Below are 21,193 nucleotides of genomic sequence, written 5' to 3' on the forward strand. Positions count from 1 at the left end.
TTACTTGTTTGTTCAACTTTCCTTCATTTCTTTTGTGCTTTCTTTAAAAAAATATAATCAACCCCCATTTGTAGATTATCTAGAGATGAATAATTTACTTATTATAAAAGGCTCTTAAATACCTTTCTCTTACTGACAACCCATTTATTCAGGATTTGAAGACTGCAAAGATAATATAATTGGTGAAACCATCTACTGCAGTTTTGAATTAGGCTTGCCTATTCTCATTGACTGTGTGACGCCAAATTCATTAATCTCTCAGAGTCTCAGCCTGTAAAATGGGGGAAGTCGGATCTACCTCACAGAGTCATTATGAGCAAATGAAATGATATTACATACACTAGGTAGCACCATGCTTCACACAAAGCATATTTTAAACATTGTCATTATTTTTTTCAAATATTATTTATGCCAAAGCTCCTTTTCATTGTAGCAGAGATTGAAAGTTCAGTGCAGCTCAATTCAAACAATAGAGAATACATTTAAAAAAAATAAAATGAAGTAAAATATCATACCTAGGTAGCATGAATTTAAATCATTTATTATTACATTAATGGAAACTCAGCACATTTAATCCCTGGATTGGGAATACCTCTGGAGAGGGTAATGGCAACCCACTCCAGCATTCTTGCCTAGAAAATCCTATACACAGAGGAGCCTGGTGGACTACAGTCCATGGGGTCACAAAGAGTCAGACACGACTGAGCTGCACACACACACACACACACACACACAACAAATTTTAGGTCTCTGTTGTCATTATTTTTAAAATTATTTAAGCCGCAGCCTTTCATTAAAATAGATGATTAAGAACTGAATACAAGAAATCAAAGAAAGCAAATGACTTATTATAATTGTTTCAATAGATTAACATGTACATGTTAATGTACATGAATTTTTGGCATATTTCCAGATTAACAGCAAATAAGCACAATGATTTGTCTTTCAAAAAATATTATAAGAATTGTCAATATGCAACTATAAAACAGGGCTCCAATTCACACGTTTCAAAAATGGTAGTTAACTGTGAATTCTATCTCTGTACCGTACTTTTCCAGAATACCCAATAAAAGAAAAAAAAATCCCAACTTTTGATGAACATATTCCTCTTCTCTTTGTACTAAATCTGATTCTGCTGATTATTTCAGATCCTCACAGTTGCAGCTATTACTCAGAGCAATTATACTTGCTAATTTGGGGCATGGGCATCATTATAAGAAAGCTAGAAGATATTTTAGGCAGTATATTTCCAAGAAATTAAAAGTAAGGTGATTCTGCACCAAACTAGAAATGCTACATATAGTATAGTAGCAAAGATTATGTATAAAACCACATTAAAGAGACCAAAGAACCTTGGTAAAATATAGTAGACATATATATATATTATATATATATATATTATACAGAGCATATATATTGAATGCTATATAAGTCTACAGCATCTATCTATATATCTATACTAGTTGTAATATACACATGCTATTATATAGTATATACACTATATATAGCTATACTGTGTGTGTATATATACACGCATCTATATATACTGTCTAAACTGTATGTCTATCTATATACATACTATATATGTATAGTATACATTTGACCCTTGAACAACATGAATTTGAACAGCCTGGGTCCATTTATATACAGATTGTTTTCAACAATAAATGCTACAGTATTACATGTTTGGTTGGTTCCACATGGGTATGGACATGCAGATACAGAGGGCTAACTATTAGCTACATCCAGAGGATATAAACACTGTACAGAGGATGGGAGCACCTAATGACTACATTATTCAAAGGTCAACTGTATATACAAAGAGTATATTATAATGTATATATGTATATATGTATATGTATATATATATATGGGTTTCCCTGATGGCTCAGACAGTAAAGAATCTGCCTGCAATGCAGGAGACCCAGATTTGATCCCTAGGTTGGGAAGATCCCATGGAGAAGGAATGGCAGCCCACTCCAGTATTTTTGCCTGGAGAATTCCATGTACAGAGTAGCCTAGTGGGCTACAGTCCATAGAGTCACAAAAAGTCAGACATGACTGAGCAACTAACACACACATATATATAGTATACTGTGCTATAATATCCACAGTACACAGTATATATACAGATAGTACAGTATCCGTATATATACCTATAAATATAATATGATTTAATTTGACAAAAGATGGTATAATATTTAAGAAAGAATGTATCAGTATGAAAAGGAACTAATGACTTTTGAAAGAAAAGGGAAAAAAGATAGAAATGTAGGAAACAAACATTTCCTGTACTCATCTTGTGTTATCCTTGGGAGGGATACCCAAGAAAGTTAACTTGTGGTTGCATTCTATTAGAGAGGTAGGTAATGACATTTTGCTCAAGTGGACAAGTGGATGCCTAAAGTTGAAAAGTAATATGACCATGCATTCAAATCAGGTATCTCTCCTGCTCTGCTCCTTAATGATTGTAGTAACTATTACTGCTGTTTACAAAATATGCCTACTCTCCTCCTTGGGGACACATGGTAGAATTATGCTTCCCAACCCACTTTGAACTTGGGCTATGTCACCTCCAGACTGAAGCTTGAACAGTGTATGATTCACCACATTGCTTTTTCCTGCACTGGAAATCACTGAAGCATGAAGCTGATTGTGAAGTTAATTTAAAAACACTTAAGTTTTAGGGTCCCTCATTTGCATTGGCCCACTTCAAAGCTCTGTATTTAATTCTCTATTTCTAGTTTTGTATTGTTGTTGTTGTTCAGTCACCCAGTCATGCCCAACTCTTTGCAACCCCATGGACTGCAGCACACCAGGCCTCTCTATCCCTCACCATCTCCCAAAACATGCCCAAGTTCATGCCCATTACATCGGTGATGCCATCCAGCAATCTCATCCTCTGATGCCCTCTTCTTCTGCCCTCAATCTTTCCCGGCATCAGGGACTTTTCCAATGAGTCAGCTGTTCATATCAGAAGACCAAAATACTGGAGTTTCAGCTTCAGTATCAGTCCTTCCAATGAATATTCAAAATATGATTTTGTATTGTATTTCTTAAAAAGAGTACCCAAGACAGTATAAGTCTCAGACCCCACATATCTTGGATCTGTCCTGACACATGACATAGAGCCTGTATCAGCTTAGTTTCCTGATGTACTACAATGAGATCACCCTGCCAATAAAGTATGGACAAGGGGGAGCAAAGAATAAATCTGTGTTTCAGGCCACTGAAACTGTGAGGTTGTTATAGCAGCACAATCTAGATTATCACAAATGATACAATTAATTAACTCCCTACAGGGGAAGAACGTGCTAATCAGATTGAAGTAAACACCTAATTGTTCCAGCAATCATATTTCATATTATAAGTGAATTACCTAGAATTTTAATTTATAAATCCATTGTTCCTACACTTAAATAACTTGAGTGCAAGAATCAGGTGAAATCACATTTGCAGCATGCAAAGACGCCCTAGTTTAATGATTAAGAGAGGTTATCTAACTTTGATAGAAATTCAGGCAAAATCTGCCCTGAGTATTATCTCATACATGATCATAAATAGCTGCAGTATTATCATCTATTTGTTTAAGTGGCAGTAAATTGAAATGCTGACTCAATTACTTACTAGATGTATAGCATTACATGTTACTTAATCACTAGGCTTCCATTTTCTTATCTGAAATGGGATGAATAATATATCTTACTTATAGTTTTAAGGTTTAATTTAAAACAATAGTCCTAGTGCACAAAAAATTAATGAAAACTTTTAGAGAGCTGGAGAATTGAGGATAGGATACAACCATTTCCTAGCCCTCCAGTCCAGTGTTTACATTTAAGTTTTTTGCATTTCTGATTGCCTCCAAGATGATCCCCAAATTATGATCTCTTTCTGGTATTCACATCCTTTTGTAGTTCCCTCCTGCAATGACTAAGTCTGTTCTGCTTGACAAGATATTGAAGAAATGACCATATATGACTTCTGTGGCTAAGTTGTAAAGGCAGTGCTGTGCTAGTACCATCTCTTGTATCTTTCATTGTGAAGAGGCCAGCAGCCATGCCATGTGAACACTCAAGCAGCACTGAGGAGAGCTGCTCTGGGAAGGAACTGAGGCCTTGTGCCAACAACAGGCGCCAGCTGGCTAACTATGTGCATGAGCCATCCTGGAAGTGGATCCTCCAGGCCCAGTCCAGCTTTCATATGATCATAGTCCTAGCCAACATTTTCATTTGGTCTCATGAAAGACCCTGAGCAAGATTGCTGAGCTGATCCACTCTCAAACTGTTGACCTACTAAAATAGTGGTAACAAATGTTTGCTTTCATTAAGTATTAGGTAATTTGTTATACAACAATAGATACCTAATACATCATTCTAGTTTGAATTTTTCCAAGTAGTAAAACCATAGCCTACTATTGAAGTAAACACTAAGTTTGTGTCATTCAGAGAAGGGATGAATGAAATTATACGCTTCATAGTATATCAATGTGCTCCTGTATTGAGAACCATTTACTCCTTAGACTTTATCACTTTGTAACAAAGAGCTCAAGGTATTAGCCCCTTTGGCAATAAACAGATAATCATCTTCCAGTTTCCATTTTCTTCTTGTTTCTTTAGCCTACTCTAGTTATTTCAAACACAACACTATAGGAAAGTCTATCAGTCTCTACTTGGACATCTTTATCACACTTTCACTCCATAACTTGCAAAGTGGCTCATTTTTTCAAAATGAGAAAGCTTTTGACAACAGAGCCCAGAAACCTCCCACATAGTATCTACTGCACAGTCCTTTCAAGTTAAAAATTAAGTGGGGGAAGGTCAAGGGCCTTAACTGCTCCAGCCTCCTCCCTTGGCTACCACAGAGCCTGTGGCTAGGAGTTTCAAAACTGTAACAGAGGAAAGTACTTAAGACACATGATTTCTATGCTTAAATAGTTCTCCATTCACTCACTATTGATTGAACACTTTTTATGTGCCAGGGACTGTTAGATGCTGGAGACTCTGGCAATCTTAAGGTTTCTAGTTCTTTTTTTCCTTGTTTTTCTTTTTTTCTCTTTCTTCTAAAATGCCAGGAACAGAAAAGGAAAGCAGAATTACTTTCAAATGTATGTATAAGAATACATAATAAAAAAGACATGCACTTTTTATAACATATTTTATTTATAACATTTATGACACAGTTCTCACCTCATAATACAGTTTCTTTGGGATTAGTGGATGTAAACTTCAGCCACGGCCTGAATGTATGATCATATGATGTCAATAGCTGGCAATTGCAATTAATGCCAAATGAAACTGTAATAGAAAATTGCCAATAAGGTGGGATGATTTATGACAAGAATGAGAGAATCACCATTCTGTAACCAATAAAAACATCAATGAAGTAAGTTCAATGGAGAACAACTGAAAATTGTGAAAATAAATGGACCATAATACATATATGGATTTTCAAAGATTTTTCTTATTCTGTCTGCAGATTGATCTATACTATTTGCTTTATAAGCATCCAGGAATTCATTCTATTTTTTTTTTTTATCATATACAGGAGTCCCATGGAAGCATCATTGGCAGAGTTAATCATGCCTTATCATTTAGGCTTCCCTGGTAGCTCAGAGGTTAAAGCATCTGCCTGCAATGCAGGAGACCACGGTTCAATTCCTGAGTTGGGAAGATCCCCTAGAGAAGGAAATGGCAACCCACTCCAGTACTCTTGCCTAGAAAATCCCATGGATGGAGGAGCCTGGTAGGCTACAGTCCATGGGGTCACAAAGAGTTGGACACGACTGAGCAACTTCATTTCACTTCTTCACTATCATTTATAAGGTATTGAAATTAACTAGACTATTTAGGATCTTTTTCTGTCTGTACTGCAAACAGCAATAAAACACTTATTTGTTGAAGATAAACACACCTCAAGTCTTAATCTGATGCATGTAGCACTTTATTAAGGAAAGAATTTTGAGGGTGATCAGTTATTCTAAAGAAGAACTATAATTTTCTGTTCTAGTCATCTCAGAAATATATTGTTGTTGATGTTACGCAAACTACCCAAGTCTAATATCAAAATGAACATTGCCAGCACCATGAAATTGCTGGTCAGACAGCGTGACAGACAGTAGAGACGTTCAAAATAATTAGCAGACTGAATGGTACAGGCATCAAACAATCAGTATTCATACTGGTTGTAGTGCTTAAACAGGATTGAGATCCCTATGAGTTAACCTAATGTAGGGGCAGTGACAGCTGGGAAGTTTGGGACCTGTATGCAAGGGAATTTAGGTCAGGGGCTGTAAGATCCTCTGGAGAAGGGAATGGCAACCCACTCCAGTATTCTTGCCTAGAGAATTCCATGGACAGAGGAGCATGGTGGGCTACAGTCCACAGGATCACAAAGAGTCGAATACGACTGAGCGACTAACACTAACACATAGCACTAACGCTGTTGGTAGTAGGCACATAATTATTTTAATATTTTTAAAACTGATATGACTGTAGTATATCAGGGTGAAGTCAACATGGCTTGATGAGAGGAATAGGAGTCTTAAAATATATTCCAAAGATATTGTCATTGCCTAAGCCACATGTGGAGCTCCTTTTTAGAATTGTCTTCGGAGACCATTTACAAGCTGGCACAAGTAAAAAAATCTCATTAATTTCATCACAACTCATTTTTTTGACCAAAAATGGTATTATACAACTTGTTCACTTACATTATTCATGACAGTTGGCTCTGAGTGGCTTTGAGCTATTTCCAAAAATCAAACTCAAATTCCAAAAGCAAAGATATATTAAGGATTTATTTTAGTATTTTATACAGAATCAAAAGTAACTCCAAGTGAGGGAAAGAAAATTCAAGTGTCCTAAGTTCTTATTATATACAATTACAGTTCTAGATGCTTACATATAGTTATCCCATTTAACTTTACATTATATTTTTCATCATTGACCCTTTGAGATTCTGATCCGGATCCCTAGACACAAGCAAATATTTTTAAACAAAAATTTTCAACACTTCAGAGAGGTTATAGTTATATTCACCTCCTAATTATAACTTGTGATTTTAATTAGTAGATTCGTGGATAATAACATATTGAAATAAACAGGACAAAGCTTATAAATATCCAAAAATAAAAGGAAGCTAAGTTTATTGAGTACCTATTACATGCCAGGACTACCACGTTAAAACTAATTTCTGCACATATGTAACAAATTGTAAAAGTCTCTGTATTTGGCCGGGCAGTGTGTTACATTTCTATATCTCTTGGTATTAACCAATTACTAGTTGAAAAAATGTTCTTATTGTATTCTTTAACTTAACATTTTTAAGCACCTACTATAAAACAGATGTGTAAAATTATTATTCATTATATTATTTAACCCCACAATTACCCTGCTGCTGCTGCTGCTAAGTCGCTTCAGTCGTGTCCGACTCTGTGCGACCCCATAGACGGTAGCCCACCAGGCTCCCCCGTCCCTGGGATTCTCCAGGCAAGAACACTGGAGTGGGTTGCCATTTCCTTCTCCGATGCAGGAAAGTGAGAAGTGAAAGTGAAGTCGCTCAGTCGTGTCCGACTCTTAGCGACCCCATGGACTTCAGCCCAGGCTCCTCCATCCATGGGATTTTCCAGGCAAGAGTACTGGAGTGGGGTGCCATTGCCTTCTCCGCACAATTACCCTAGTAGGTACTATTAAAGTTTCCATGTTATAGATGAAAAAACAGAGAGACTTGGTGATGTTAAAAAGATTGTCAATGGTTACAGGGAAAAATCAGAATTTTAACATAAACACTCTGATTCTAGAACCATCTTTGCATCATTATGTTGCATTGAAAGAGTTGATAAGAACACTGACATAGGCTTGCTACTTGTTAAAATCAGAACTGTGGTTAGTATGGAGTCGATATTCTTTTCTGATTTACATACAGGTTGGCCCTGAACAAGTTGACCTCACAGAGGACAGAAGACAGAAACATGGAGTCTGCATCATATGATAGAAAAAGCATTCATTCCCCAACATCCTCAAAGGCTTCCCTGAAGCCTGGCCCAAGAATTGCTGAAATTCCCTTTACAAATCCATCCTCTGGTATATGATTATGTCATCTAGACACATGTCACAAATAATTAGTTAATTATATACTTAAAATACAGAATCTTAAAAACTATTTACTTTTTAAATTTGCTTTTTTTAGGAAAAGTTTTGTTGCTCAACATATATACACAGAAAAAAAGGGAAAATTTTGTTATCACCAATATTTAAGAAATAGAGCAATGCCAATACTACTGAGTGCTTTTTCCCAAAGTCATAGACTTCCTTTTGCACAAAAAACAGCCACTTATCCTGACTTTTAAGATTTCACATTTTTCAACAATTTACCACATGTTAGGTATCACTAAACATTACATTTTTCAATTTTTCCCTGTTTTAAATTTTATGCAAATGGATCATCCTATGTATATATTCCATGTATGTATATATGTATGTATGTGAAAGTCGCTCACTTGTGTCCAATTCATTGCGACCCCAAGGACTGTAGCCTGCCAGTTACAGGCTCCTCTGTCCATGGGATTCTCCAGGATACTGGAGTGGGTTGCCATTCCCTTCTCCAGAGGAGCTTCCCATCCCAGTGATTGAAGCTGGGTCTCCTGCGTTGCAGGCAGATTCCTTACCTTCAAAGCCAATAAATCAATCTGTATATTCTGACTTGCTTCTGTTTCCAGCATTGCTATGACATTCATCTGTGTTGTGTAGCTCACTGAGTTTCAAGTTATATTTTCCTGAATAATATTGCTAATTTTTCATGATTTTTTAGTTCAATCAGGTATCTTTTGTAAAGTAATATTTAAGTCTTTTACCCAATTTTCCATTGGTTGTCTTTTTCTTAATAATTTGTAAAAATTTATTTTAATTTAAAGGAACATACTAGCCCTTTGGCTTCCCTGGTGGCTTAGACGGTATAGAAGCTGCCTGCAATGCAGGAGCCCCAGGTTCTATCCGTGGGTCTGGAAGATCCCCTGGAGAAGGGAAGGGCTACCTACTTCTCGCCTGGAGAATCCCATAGGCAAAGGAGCCTGGCAGGCTACAGTCCACAGGATCACAGAATCAGACATGACTGACTAACACTTTCACTAGCACTTTTATCAAGTATGTTTGCAAATACCTTTCATTCTGTTTATGGGAATCAATGAATTTTTTGGTTTAATAAAACCAAATGTCTCAACTTCCTTCTTTATTATTTTTGCTTTCTTTCTTTCTGACATTGTGTGAGAAATTCTTTTTTCCCCTATTATCAGGAAGATATTAACCTATGTAATCTGACAAAAGCATTGGGCTATTGCTTTTCACATTTAGTTCTTTACTTTACTCACTCAACTTCTGATATGCTCTTTTGCACAGAAGAGTGAAGGGTGGAGTTAAAAATAGGAGATGGGATGGAATGGGGAGGGAGGAGGGGGGAGGGTTCAGGATGGGGAACACATGTATACCTGTGGCGGATTCATTTTGATATTTGGCAAAACTAATACAATTATGTAAAGTTTAAAAATAAAATAAAATTTAAAAAAATAAAAAAAAATAGGAGATGGGAATTTCAAATAATCATGGGTGTGCCTGTGTTTGTATTTCGTGTGAATACCATCATTAATCTGTACTGAGAAGGAAAAAAAACGTTGGGAACAATAGACTGAAGAGATTATTTCCAGAAATTCCTTTAGTGTGACTTAAAAGGAATGAATATCAAACCCTGCTGTTAGGCACACTCCTAGTTACTCATGTGAAGACCAGGCTAGACCTGGTTTATCAGTGCTTCATGTGAAAAGGATCTGGAGTTCTTACTTTGTTTCTAAGCTGTGTTTGACAAGATAGACATGCTTCCAACTGTGTGATATCTTTGCCAAGGAACCTAATGAGATCTGTCTCCATCAAGAATAAAATGTCCAAACCATTTGAGATAATCAAATCAGATCAGATCAGATCAGTCACTCAGTTGTGTCCGACTCTTTGCGACCCCATGAATCGCAGCACGCCAGGCCTCCCTGTCCATCACCAACTCCCGGAATTCACTGAGACTCATGTCTATCGAGTCACTGATGCCATCCAGCTATCTCATCCTCTGTCGTCCCCGTCTCCTCTTGCCCCCAGTCCCTCCCAGCATCAGAGTCTTTTCCAATGAGTTATCTCCTCGCATGAGGTGGCCAAAGTACTGGAGTTTCAGCTTCAGCATCATTCCTTCCCAAGAAATCCCAGGGCTGATCTTCAGAATGGACTGGTTGGATCTCCTTGTAGTCCAAGGGACTCTCAAGAGTCTTCTCCAACACCACAGTTCAAAAGCATCAATTCTTCGGCACTCAGCCTTCTTCACAGTCCAACTCTCACATCCATACATGACCACAGGAAAAACCATAGCCTTGACTAGACGGACCTTTGTTGGCAAAGTAATGTCTCTGCTTTTGAATATGCTATCTAGGTTGGTTATAACTTTCCTTCCAAGGAGTAAGCGTCTTTTAATTTCATGGCTGTTGTCACCATCTGCAGTGATTTTGGAGCCCAGAAAAATAAAGTCTGACACTGTTTCCACTGTTTCCCTATCTATTTCCCACGAAGTGGTGGGACTGGATGCCATGATCTTCATTTTCTGAATGTTGAGCTTTAAGCCAACTTTTTCACTCTCCACTTTCACCTTCATCAATAGGCTTTTTAGTTCCTCTTCACTTTCTGTCATAAGGGTGGTGTCATCTGCATATCTGAGGTTATTGATATTTCGCCCGGCTATCTTGATTCCAGCTTCTGTTTCTTCCAGTCCAACATTTCTCATGATGTCCTCTGCATATAAGTTAAATAAGCAGGGTGATAATATACAGCCTTGATGTACTCCTTTTTCTATTTGGAACCAGTCTGTTGTTCCATGTCCAGTTCTAACTGTTGCTTCCTGACCTGCATACAAATTTCTCAAGAGGCAGATCAGGTGGTCTGGTATTCCCATCTCTTTCAGAATTTTCCACAGTTGATTGTGATCCACACAGTCAAAGGCTTTGGCATAGTCAATAAAGCAGAAATAGATGTTTTTCTGGAGCTCTCTTGCTTTTTTGATGATCCAGCAGATGTTGGCAATTTGATCTCTGGTTCCTCTGCCTTTTCTAAAACCAGCTTGAACATCAGGATGTTCATGGTTCGCATATTGCTGAAGCTTGGCTTGGAGAATTTTGAGCATTAGTTTACTAGCATGTGAGATGAGTGCAATTGTGCGGTAGTTTGAGCATTCTTTGGCATTGCCTTTCTTAGGGATTAGAACGAAAACTGACCATTTCCAGTCCTGTGGCCACTGCTGTGTTTTCCAAATTTGCTGGCATATTGAGTGCAGCACTTTCACAGCGTCATCTTTCAGGATTTGGAATAGCTCAACTGGAATTCTATCACCTCCACTAGCTTTGTTCGTAGTGATGCTTTCTAAGGCCCACCTGACTTCACATTCCAGGATGTCTGGCTCTAGGTCAGTGATCACACCATCATGATTACCTGGGTCATGAAGATCTTTTTTGTACAGTTCTTCTGTGTATTCTTGCCATCTCTTCTAATATCTTCTGCTTCTGTTAGGTCCATACCATTTCTGTCCTTTATCGAGCCCATCTTTGCATGAAATGTTCCTTTGGTATCTCTGATTTTCTTGAAGAGATCTCTAATCTTTCCCATTCTGTTGTTTTCCTCTATTTCTTGGCATTGTTCGCTGAAGAAGGCTTTCTTATCTCTTCTTGCTATTCTTTGGAACTCTGCATTCAGATGTTTGTATCTTTCCTTTTCTCCTTTGTTTTTTGCTTCTCTTCTTTTCACAGCTATTTGTAAGGCCTCCCCAGACAGCCATTTTGCTTTTTTGCATTTCTTTTCCATGGGGATGGTCTTGATCCCTGTCTCCTGTACAATGTCACGAACTTCATTCCATAGCTCATCAATACCTCCCCTGTAATTTGTGTTAGTTATACAATGACTAGGCTATTGTGTATCTTTCAGGTGCACCTCTTAAAGAGGCACATAGGTAAAGTAGATGTCATTATGAGCAATCAGTTGGTAATGGAAAAAAGAAACCATGACAGATGAAGAGCAGTTGAAGGAACTGGAAAACCTTAGCTTAAAATGGAGAAGATGTAGATAGACTATAAAAGTTGTTTTAGAAACTTTAAAAAATCACAAAAGAGAAGGCACATATCTTATCTCAGGCTACTCTAAGAAAATACCATAGACTAGGTTACTTAAACAGCAACATTTATTTTTCACAATTTGAGAGGCTGGGAAGCCCAAGCCCAAGATGCCAGTAGATTTGGTTCTTTTCCTGGTTTGCAATGACTGCCATTTTTTTGTATGTTTACATGTCCTTTCTCAGTGCGTGCTCCTTGAGAAAGCTTTCTCTTGTCTCTTGCTCTTCTTTTTAGGGTACCAATCCAACATAAGGGAAACACTCTCCTGACTTCATCTACATTTAATTACTTCCCCACAGCCCTACATCCAAACACCATCACATTGAGGGTTAGGGCTTCATCATATAAATTTAAGGGGTGTGGAATACCAACATTCAGATCATAACAGCACATACCGACTCTGTTTCTCCAAGTAAACACTGGGTACCAATGGGAAGAAGCTAATAGGGAGCAGGTTTGGGCTAACTATAAAGGATCTTTACAGGAGATGGACAATGTATCTTCAAAAAAGAACTGATTGACTCAGGGAAGTAGAGATTTGTGTCCCAATACTGATGGCATTGAAATGGTATATGGAATAGCTATTTATTAGTGGTTACTACTGGCAAGGAATTATTTGATACATTATCCCACATATTCTACTTAATAGAATGGCCCTGGGTGATGAGATCTATTTTGTTATCAGTCTTAAATGAAAGGCCTGAAGCTGAGAGTCCATGGACCATGTTAGGTGAATGAATCAAGGCAAATTGGAAGTTGTCAAACAGGAGATGGAAAGAGTGAACATCGACATTTTAGGAATCAGATAACTAAAATGGACTAGAATGGGTGAATTTAACTCAGATGACCATCAGATCTACAACTGTGGGCAAGAATCCCTTAGAAGAAATGGAGTAGCCATCATAGTCAACAAAAGAGTCCAAAATTCAGTACTTGGATGCAATCTCAAACGACAGAATGATCTCTGTTCATTTCCAAGGCAAACCATTCAATATCACAGATATCCAAGTCTATGCCCTGACCAGTAATGGTGAAGAAGCTGAAGTTGAACGGTTCTATGAAGACCTACAAAACCTTTTGGAACTAACACCCAAAAAAATATGTCCTTTTCATTATAGGGGACTGGAATGAAAAAGTAGGAAGTCAAGAAAAATCTGGAGTAACAGGCAAATTTGGCCTTGGAGTACAGAATGAAGCAGGGCAAAACTAATAGAGTTTTGCCAAGAGAACACACTGGTCATAGCAAACACCCTCTTCCAACAACACAAGAGAAGACTCTACACATGGACATCACCAGATGGCCAACACTGAAATCAGATTGATTATATTCTTTGCAGCCAAAGATGGAGAAGCTCTATACAGTCAGCAAAAACAAGACTGGGAGCTGACTGTGGCTCAGATCATTAACACCTTATTGCCAAATTCAGACTTAAATTGAAGAAAGTAGGGGAAACCCCTAGACCATTCAGGTATGACTTAAATCAAATCCCTTACGATTATACAGTGGATGTGAGAAATAGATTTAAGGGGCTAGATCTAATAGACAGAGTACCTGATGAACTACAAATGGAAGTTCAAGACATTGTACAGGAGACAGGGATCAAGACCACCCCCAAGAAAAAGAAATGCAAAAAAGCAAAATGCCTGTCTGAAGAGGCCTTACAAATAGCTATGAAAAGAAAAGAAGCGAAAAGCAAAGGCGAAAAGGAAAGATATACCCATTTGAATGCAGAGTTCTCTTCTTCTTTGGAATAAGAGAAAGCCTTCCTCAATGATCAATGCAAAGAAATAGAGGAAAACAATAGAATGAGAAAGACTAGAGATCTTTTCAAGAAAATTAGAGATACCAAGGGAACATTTCATGCAAAGACTGGCTTGATAAAGGACAGAAATGGTATGGACATGCAGAAGCAGAAGATATTAAGAAGAGGTGACAAGAATTCATAAAAGAACTGTACAAAAAAGATCTTCATGACCAAGATAATCACGATGGTGTGATCACTCACCTAGAGCCAAACATCCTGGAATGTGAAGTCAAGTGGGCCTTAGGAAGCATCACTACAAACAAATCTCGTGGAGATGATGGAATTCCAGTTGAGCTATTTCAAATCCTAAAAGATGATGCTATGAAAGTGCTGCACTCAATATACCAGCAAATTTGGAAAACACAGCAGTGGCCACAGGACTGGAAAAGGTCAGTTTTCATTCCAATCTCAAAGAAAGGCAATGTCAAAGAATGCTCAAACTACCTCACAATTGTACTCATCTCACATACTAGTAAAGTAATGCTCAAAATTCTCCAAGCCGGGCTTCAATAATACATGAACTGTGAACTTCTAGATGTTCAAGTTGGTTTTAGAAAATGCAGAGGTACCAGATATCAAATTTTCAACATCCACTGTATCATCCAAAAAGCAAGAGAGTTCCATAAAAATATCTATTTCTGCTTTATTGACTATGCTAAAGCCTTTGACTGTGTGGATCACAATAAATTGTGGAAAATTCTGAAAGAGATGGGACTACCAGACCACCTGTCTCTTGAAAAATCTATATGCAGGTCAGGAAGCAATAGTTAGAACTGATCATGGAAGAACAGACTGGCTACAAATAGGAAAAGGAGTACATCAAGGCTGTGTATTGTCATGGGCTTATTTAACTTATATGCAGAGTACATCATGAGAAATACTGGACTGGAGGAAGCACAAGCTGGAATCAATATTGCTGGGAGAAATATCAATAACCTCAGATATGCAGTTGACACCACCCTTATGGCAGAAAGTGAAGAAGAACTAAAGAGCCTCTTGATGAAAGTGGAAGAGGAGAGTGAAAAAGTTGGCTTAAAACTCAACATTCAGAAAACTAAGATCATGGCATCCAGTCACATCACTTCATGGCAAATAGATGAGGAAGCAATGGAAACAGTGACAGAATTTATTTTGGGGGGCTCCAAAATCAGTCCAGATGGTGACTATAGCCATGAAATTAAAATATGCTTGCTCTTTGAAAGAAAAGTTATGACCAACTTAGACAGCATATTAAAAATCAGAGATATTACTTTGCTAACAAAGGTCCATCTATTCAAGGCTATGGTTTTTCTAGTAGTCATGTATGAATGTGAAAGTTGGACTATAAAGAAAGCTGAGTGCAGAAGAATTGATGCTTTTAAACTGTGGTGTTGGAGAAAACTCTTGAGAGTCCCTTGGACTGCAAGGAGATCCAACCAGTCCATCCTAAAGGTGATCAGTCCTGAGTGTTCATTGGAAGGACTGATGTTGAAGCTGAAACTCCAATACTGTGGCCACCTGATGCAAAAAAAACCTGATTAATTTGAAAAGACTCTGATGCTTTGAAAGACTGAAGTGGGGAAAAGAAGGGGACAACAGAGGATGAGATGGTTGGATGGCATCACCGTCTCAATGGTCATGAGTTTGGGTAAACTCAGGGAGTTGGTGATGGACAGGGAGGCCTGGCGTGCTAAGGTCCATGGGGTCACAAAGAGTTGCATGCAACTGAGCAACTGAACTGAACTGAAGCTTAGAGAGGTCAAATAATTTGCCCAAAGTCATATAATTCATGAAAGGCAGAAAGCTTATCCATTTTATATCTGGAGACTGAGTTCTCACACCGCTTCCCACTTGGCAAACCATAGAAAGACTTGGATCACTGAAAGAGAAGCTGTACTGTGTGGTCTTGTAATTCTAAGACTACTTGTTTCTAACAAAATAAAAATGTATTACCTAGGAAGCATAAAACAGTATGGAAAGTAGACACCAGAGGGAATGGGGGAAAAGGTAGGTAAAATTTAATGAGGGATGAAAAGGTCTGGAAAGATCCTAAGTAAAGGGCACTGGTCCAGGAAAAATACATTGCTGGCTGGGTTGTAGGCAGAGGGCATTTCCTGAGGGTTGTGCACACATGAGAGAAAGGTAAAGGCAGAGTAGAAGGCAACAAAGACATAAGACATAACAAAAATTTTCCCAGCCACAGCAGAGGCATCATTTGGCCATCAGAAGTGAGGTTTCGACCATATTTTGCTAACAGAAAAAACTAAGATAAATAAGGAATACTATCTTCACTTCAAGTGTCCAGGGGCCTGCAGTGAGGTCCTTTCATTATTTTTCTTACAAGTAATTATTGAGCACCTCTCCCTTACAAAAATAGCAGTGGCTTGATAGATGCTAGGTAGATTTACATGGACTATTTTCAGCCCTCATTCATTCATGCACGTGGGCATTCATTTCACAGACATTTATTAAGGGCCTCCTATTTGCTTGGCACTTTTCTTGGCACTGAGAATACAGCAGAAAAACCACAGTTCCCACTTTACCCCTCAAAATCATTCCCATCTTCACTAAGCATATTCTTTGAGGCAGAAAAGCACATGCAAAAAGCAAGATGAACATGTAAAATGCAAGGTGTGTTCGAGAGTCAGAAGTGCTAAGGAAGAAAACAAAACAAGGAAAAAGAATAGGAGGTGACTGTGTACAGAGACTTGTTGAAGTTTTTATCAGATTTTAACTAAATATTGAAACTAAAAAGGAGAGACAGAAAATGCTCAAGAAAAGAGGATGTGTTGAGTTCCTGCATTGTTTTAAAGTTTGTGCTTATGAATCACAAGTACTGTGAAAGGTTTCGTGGCAAATTTGAAAAAGACATTGGGAAAATCACTTCCCTTCTTTATCTTTATTTCCTCTTCTTTAAAATGGGGCTCCTAACACTAGCCCTCTAGGCCACACAAAGCATATGTATGTTTCAACTGAAAGGTGGTTTTCAAAACAAAACAATATTTATATGATTTCCCTTCTCTGATCTTTATTTCCTTATCATTGCAGTGGAAATGTAACATAAGCCCTCTAGGCCATACAAGGTATATATATGTCTCAAATGAATATGGCCTTCAAAATGTAAAGCAATATAAATGCGACTTTACTACAAAAAAATGATATATTTTTGAAAATTCCCTTCTCATCTCTAAATATATATGTAGATAGATATGCTTGAACAAACACATGTACACACATACACACAAATACAGAGAGGGAAGGGAGGGGGAAGAATTTTTTATAGGGAGTAAGAAGGATATACACATACACACGCATTGTCTCTATCCCATCTCATATCACATGTAATTCATCTAGTACAAATATTCAGACAAGGAACAAGCAAATCAGGGGGACTCTGAGACACCCAGGAGCCCCTTAGCAGACCAGGAGCAACACATGCCTCCACCATTCAGGTCTCCCTGGATTACTGAACACTCTTTTCAGAGCTTTTTTAATCATCTCCTTAAATGTTGGTTTCCTTCCTCCTTCCAAGGTACTCAACAAAATGGAACTTGTCAACTGTGCTTATGGTAATAAATCTCCTTTCCAGCATTTCTCCTGACATTCTAATGCCTTCCTGAACATAATAGAAAGGTCATTTTCCACCTGAATTCATCTTCTTCAAGCTACCTTATATTTCTGTAAATCCAAGTTTCAACAAGTATGATTTCATTCTTCCTACAGTATTTTATTTGCTTTAACCAATCTAAAAATCCCAACTGCAACCCCACGGCCCTCCTCTAATTGCTTAAGTGGGGATTATGTTTTATTGGCTGACTGTATAATGTAGGTACATTCTGAAAACTGAACTGTTCCTTTTTCATGAGTGACAGAGTTAAATGCTCTTTCAGATATTGCCCAAGGATTTCTTATGATTTTGTTTCCTACATCGATTCATAACTTTCTGGTATCAATTATGACAAAATCAGCATTCACACCTAAATATAAAAAACAGCCCCCCAGAACCGCTAAGACATGACAGGCCTTTCACTTAGTGCAACCAACTCAGCTGCACTGTCGGCTATTTCACACCCTGGTCTCTGGTTTTCAGAGGAGAATTCTAGTAGTAGCCTTCCATAAGTTATACATTCTGCTTTGTTGAGGAATGCCTTCCAGTAAAGATAGCTGTATTTAATCTGGGTAGGTTGGTTTAATCAGATGTTGATTAAAGTACAATCATCATTTCTAAATATTATATGGAATACAGAGTCGTTTCGGAGTACCCATTCCAGTAGCCTTGCCTGGAAAACATGGACGGGGGAACCTAGGGGGCTGCAGTCCATGGGGTCGCAAAGAGTTGGACACGACTGAGACAGACGCACAGTCCCTAATAATGGAAGTCTATGAGGGAGAGTGGGGCTACTAGAATTTTACTTGGGAAAATCCTAGACTTCTTTTTGCTAGTGATAATGACAAGATATAGGCATGCACTTGCTTTTTTTTTTTTTTTTTAACGTATTTGTGGGCTTGGTTCCTCTATGTATATCAATCAATTCTCAGAAACGGTGAATCGACGGTTTCTGACCCAGGAGGCCGGCTGGGGCCCTTCATCTAGAGGAACAGAGTACCGGAGGATTGGTGCGAGGCGGAACCGTGCTATCCAACCTGGGGGCTGGCGATGCCCCAGTCCCTGAGGCAGCTGGGGACGAGCGTGTTCGCAGCCAGGGCGCGGCCGGCCGGGTCTCTCGGGTTCCGAATCAGCCAAAGACCAAGCGCAGCCTCTCTCTCGGTCGGTTCCGGCGGACGCAGACTGGATGGTGCTCCTCAGTGGAAATCAGTTTCCGCTGCGAAAGACAGTGGTTTGCTAAAGAGGAAGAGCGGGGTTTTTCTCTGGGACCCTGCCAACTCTGCCGAGCGTCAGCAGGCCCTCCTCTCAGCCGTGGGTTCGGGGCGTAGGCGTGGGGAGCGAGGGGAGCCGGTGACAGCTGGGCAAAGGAGCAGACGGACCAGAGGGAAGAGGAGGGAAGAAGTGGGAGGGGAAAAAAGAAGGAGAGAGAAGTGGGTCAGCTTCTGGGACTGTGAGATCTGGGGACCAAGCCTAGTTCGGGGCTCGAGAATGGAATGCAAGGCCGGCTGCTGAGGGTCTGGAAGGACATGGACAGCGAAGGCGAACCTTTGCTTGCGGGGAAGGACTCAACTGGAAGGAGGGAAAAGGAGGAGAAGGCGAAAGCATGCTTTTATTTTTCTGTGTTTATTTCTGGTTTTGTTTGTGTGTTGTTTTCTCTGCCGAGCGCAGCAAAAAGTGAATCAGCCGATACTCTGGTCTGGGGAGCATCCAACGTTTAATGGATACAAGAGAGCATGTATTTATTCTTTTTTCTTCTTTGAGATAAATTCAGCAGCACCGCTTCTCTCTCCCACCTCCTCTGTTCATCTCCTTTCCCACTTTAAATTCTGATATCCCATTCTCGCAGCAGCCCTAGTCTGATTTCCAGCTGTTCTTTGGAACTAACTGAAAAAATTTCTTAGTTTTTTTTTTTTTTTTTTTTAATGTCCTGTGTATTAGGCTTTTGTTTGGTTTTAATTTGTGTAAATGCCTCCGGAGTTTACTGTTTCGCTAATCAGGACTTCCACTCTCAATGTTTCAGTCCTTTCTAGTCCAGGGGTTTTCATCATTAAGTGATCTCGGCCCCTCCCGATAGTATGAAAGTATTTTCGTTCTGAGCCCCTTGCATTCCAACCCCTCGCTGCCTGAGGTTTTGCCCTCTGGCTTTCCCTATCACATCAAAGGAGTTTGCTTTGACTGCCTCACACCCAAAGTGAAGTCGCTCAGTCGTGTCTGACTCTTCGCGACCCCATGGACTGTAGCCTACCAGGCTCTTCTGTCCATGGGATTTTCCAGGCAATAGTACTGGAGAGGATTCCCATTTCCTTCTCCAGGGGATCTTCCCGACCCAGGAATCGAACCCAGGTCTTCCACATTGTAGACAGACGCTTTACCTTCTGAGCCACCAGGGAAGTCCTGCCCTCACACCCAAGTGATGCCTGTTGGTGGGGCTGCTCTCTAGACTGGGAATCCTCACCACTTAATTTCTTTAAAAAAAAGTTTCCGTTCTTAATAATGACAATAACAGTAATGCTTAGACGAAGTTATAAAGAGCATGCCCAACATACTACTTTCCTTCTCTATCCTCCATCATCCTTTGTCTCCCCTCCTCCCAGTCTCCATCAGCAACTCAGTTGTTGGCATCTCAAAAATTAATTCAACATCTTGGACTCACATATGAGAAAAGAGCTGGTATCTGTCATTTTAGGTGTGCTATAAAGTAGCACCATTCATTCAACAAACATGCATTGAGTACTTACTAGATGCCAGACTGGGAACCGGTCCAGGGACTGCAAAGATAAATGAGGGTTTTTCTTTTCTTTTTTCCCCATCACTTTCTCTCCCACTGCTGCTGTCCCATCTCCTTTGTCATCACCATCAACATTGAGAATGATTAAGTTATTGAGTCCTTAATTTATGCCAGGCATATGGGTAGGAGCTTTACATGCATTTTCTCTTTTAATTACTATAAGGACCCTGATAATGCAACATTCTATTTTATAGGTGAGAAAATGGGCCATTAAAGAAGTTGAGTAGCTTTCTCAAGCTCATTCATCTAGTATGTGTTGGTGCAGGGGTTTATAAACCAGACAGTCTGACTCCAGACTTGTGGCACATCACTACTGAGAAGTTACTGTTCCAGTGGAGGAGCCAGACTTGTAAACAGATAAATATAATTCAAAGAGGAAAGTGCTAGCACTGTAGAAATACAGAGACAGCATGACTAACACTGCCTGGGGGAATCAGGAAAACCTTTTTAAAAGACAACTTGACAAGTGAGGTGGGTCTTGAAATATGAGTAGGAGTATCCCAGGAAAACAAAGGGGTAGGCTAGTAGGTGCATCTCAGGCTGTCAAAAGAACCATATGTGTAATGACATAAGTTGAGAAAGGCTGCCAGGGTATGTTTAGGAAACAGTGAGTTCCACCTGACTGAAGCATAGTGCTCACAAGAGAGGGTTGTGATATGAAACTAACATGGGCAAATATGAAACCAGGACAAGAATGTCAAGGGCTTCAGAGATCTTGCTAGGAAGGTTAACCTTCATTTGTAGGTAAAATGATTCCAGCAGAGATTTTAAAGAAAGGGAGTGCCACAATCAAATGTGTGTGTTTGTGTCTGCCTAAGAAGACCACAGGG

This window comes from Bubalus bubalis, chromosome 1 (genome assembly GCF_019923935.1).
Source record: "Bubalus bubalis isolate 160015118507 breed Murrah chromosome 1, NDDB_SH_1, whole genome shotgun sequence".
NCBI classification, from domain to species: Eukaryota; Metazoa; Chordata; class Mammalia; order Artiodactyla; family Bovidae; genus Bubalus; species Bubalus bubalis.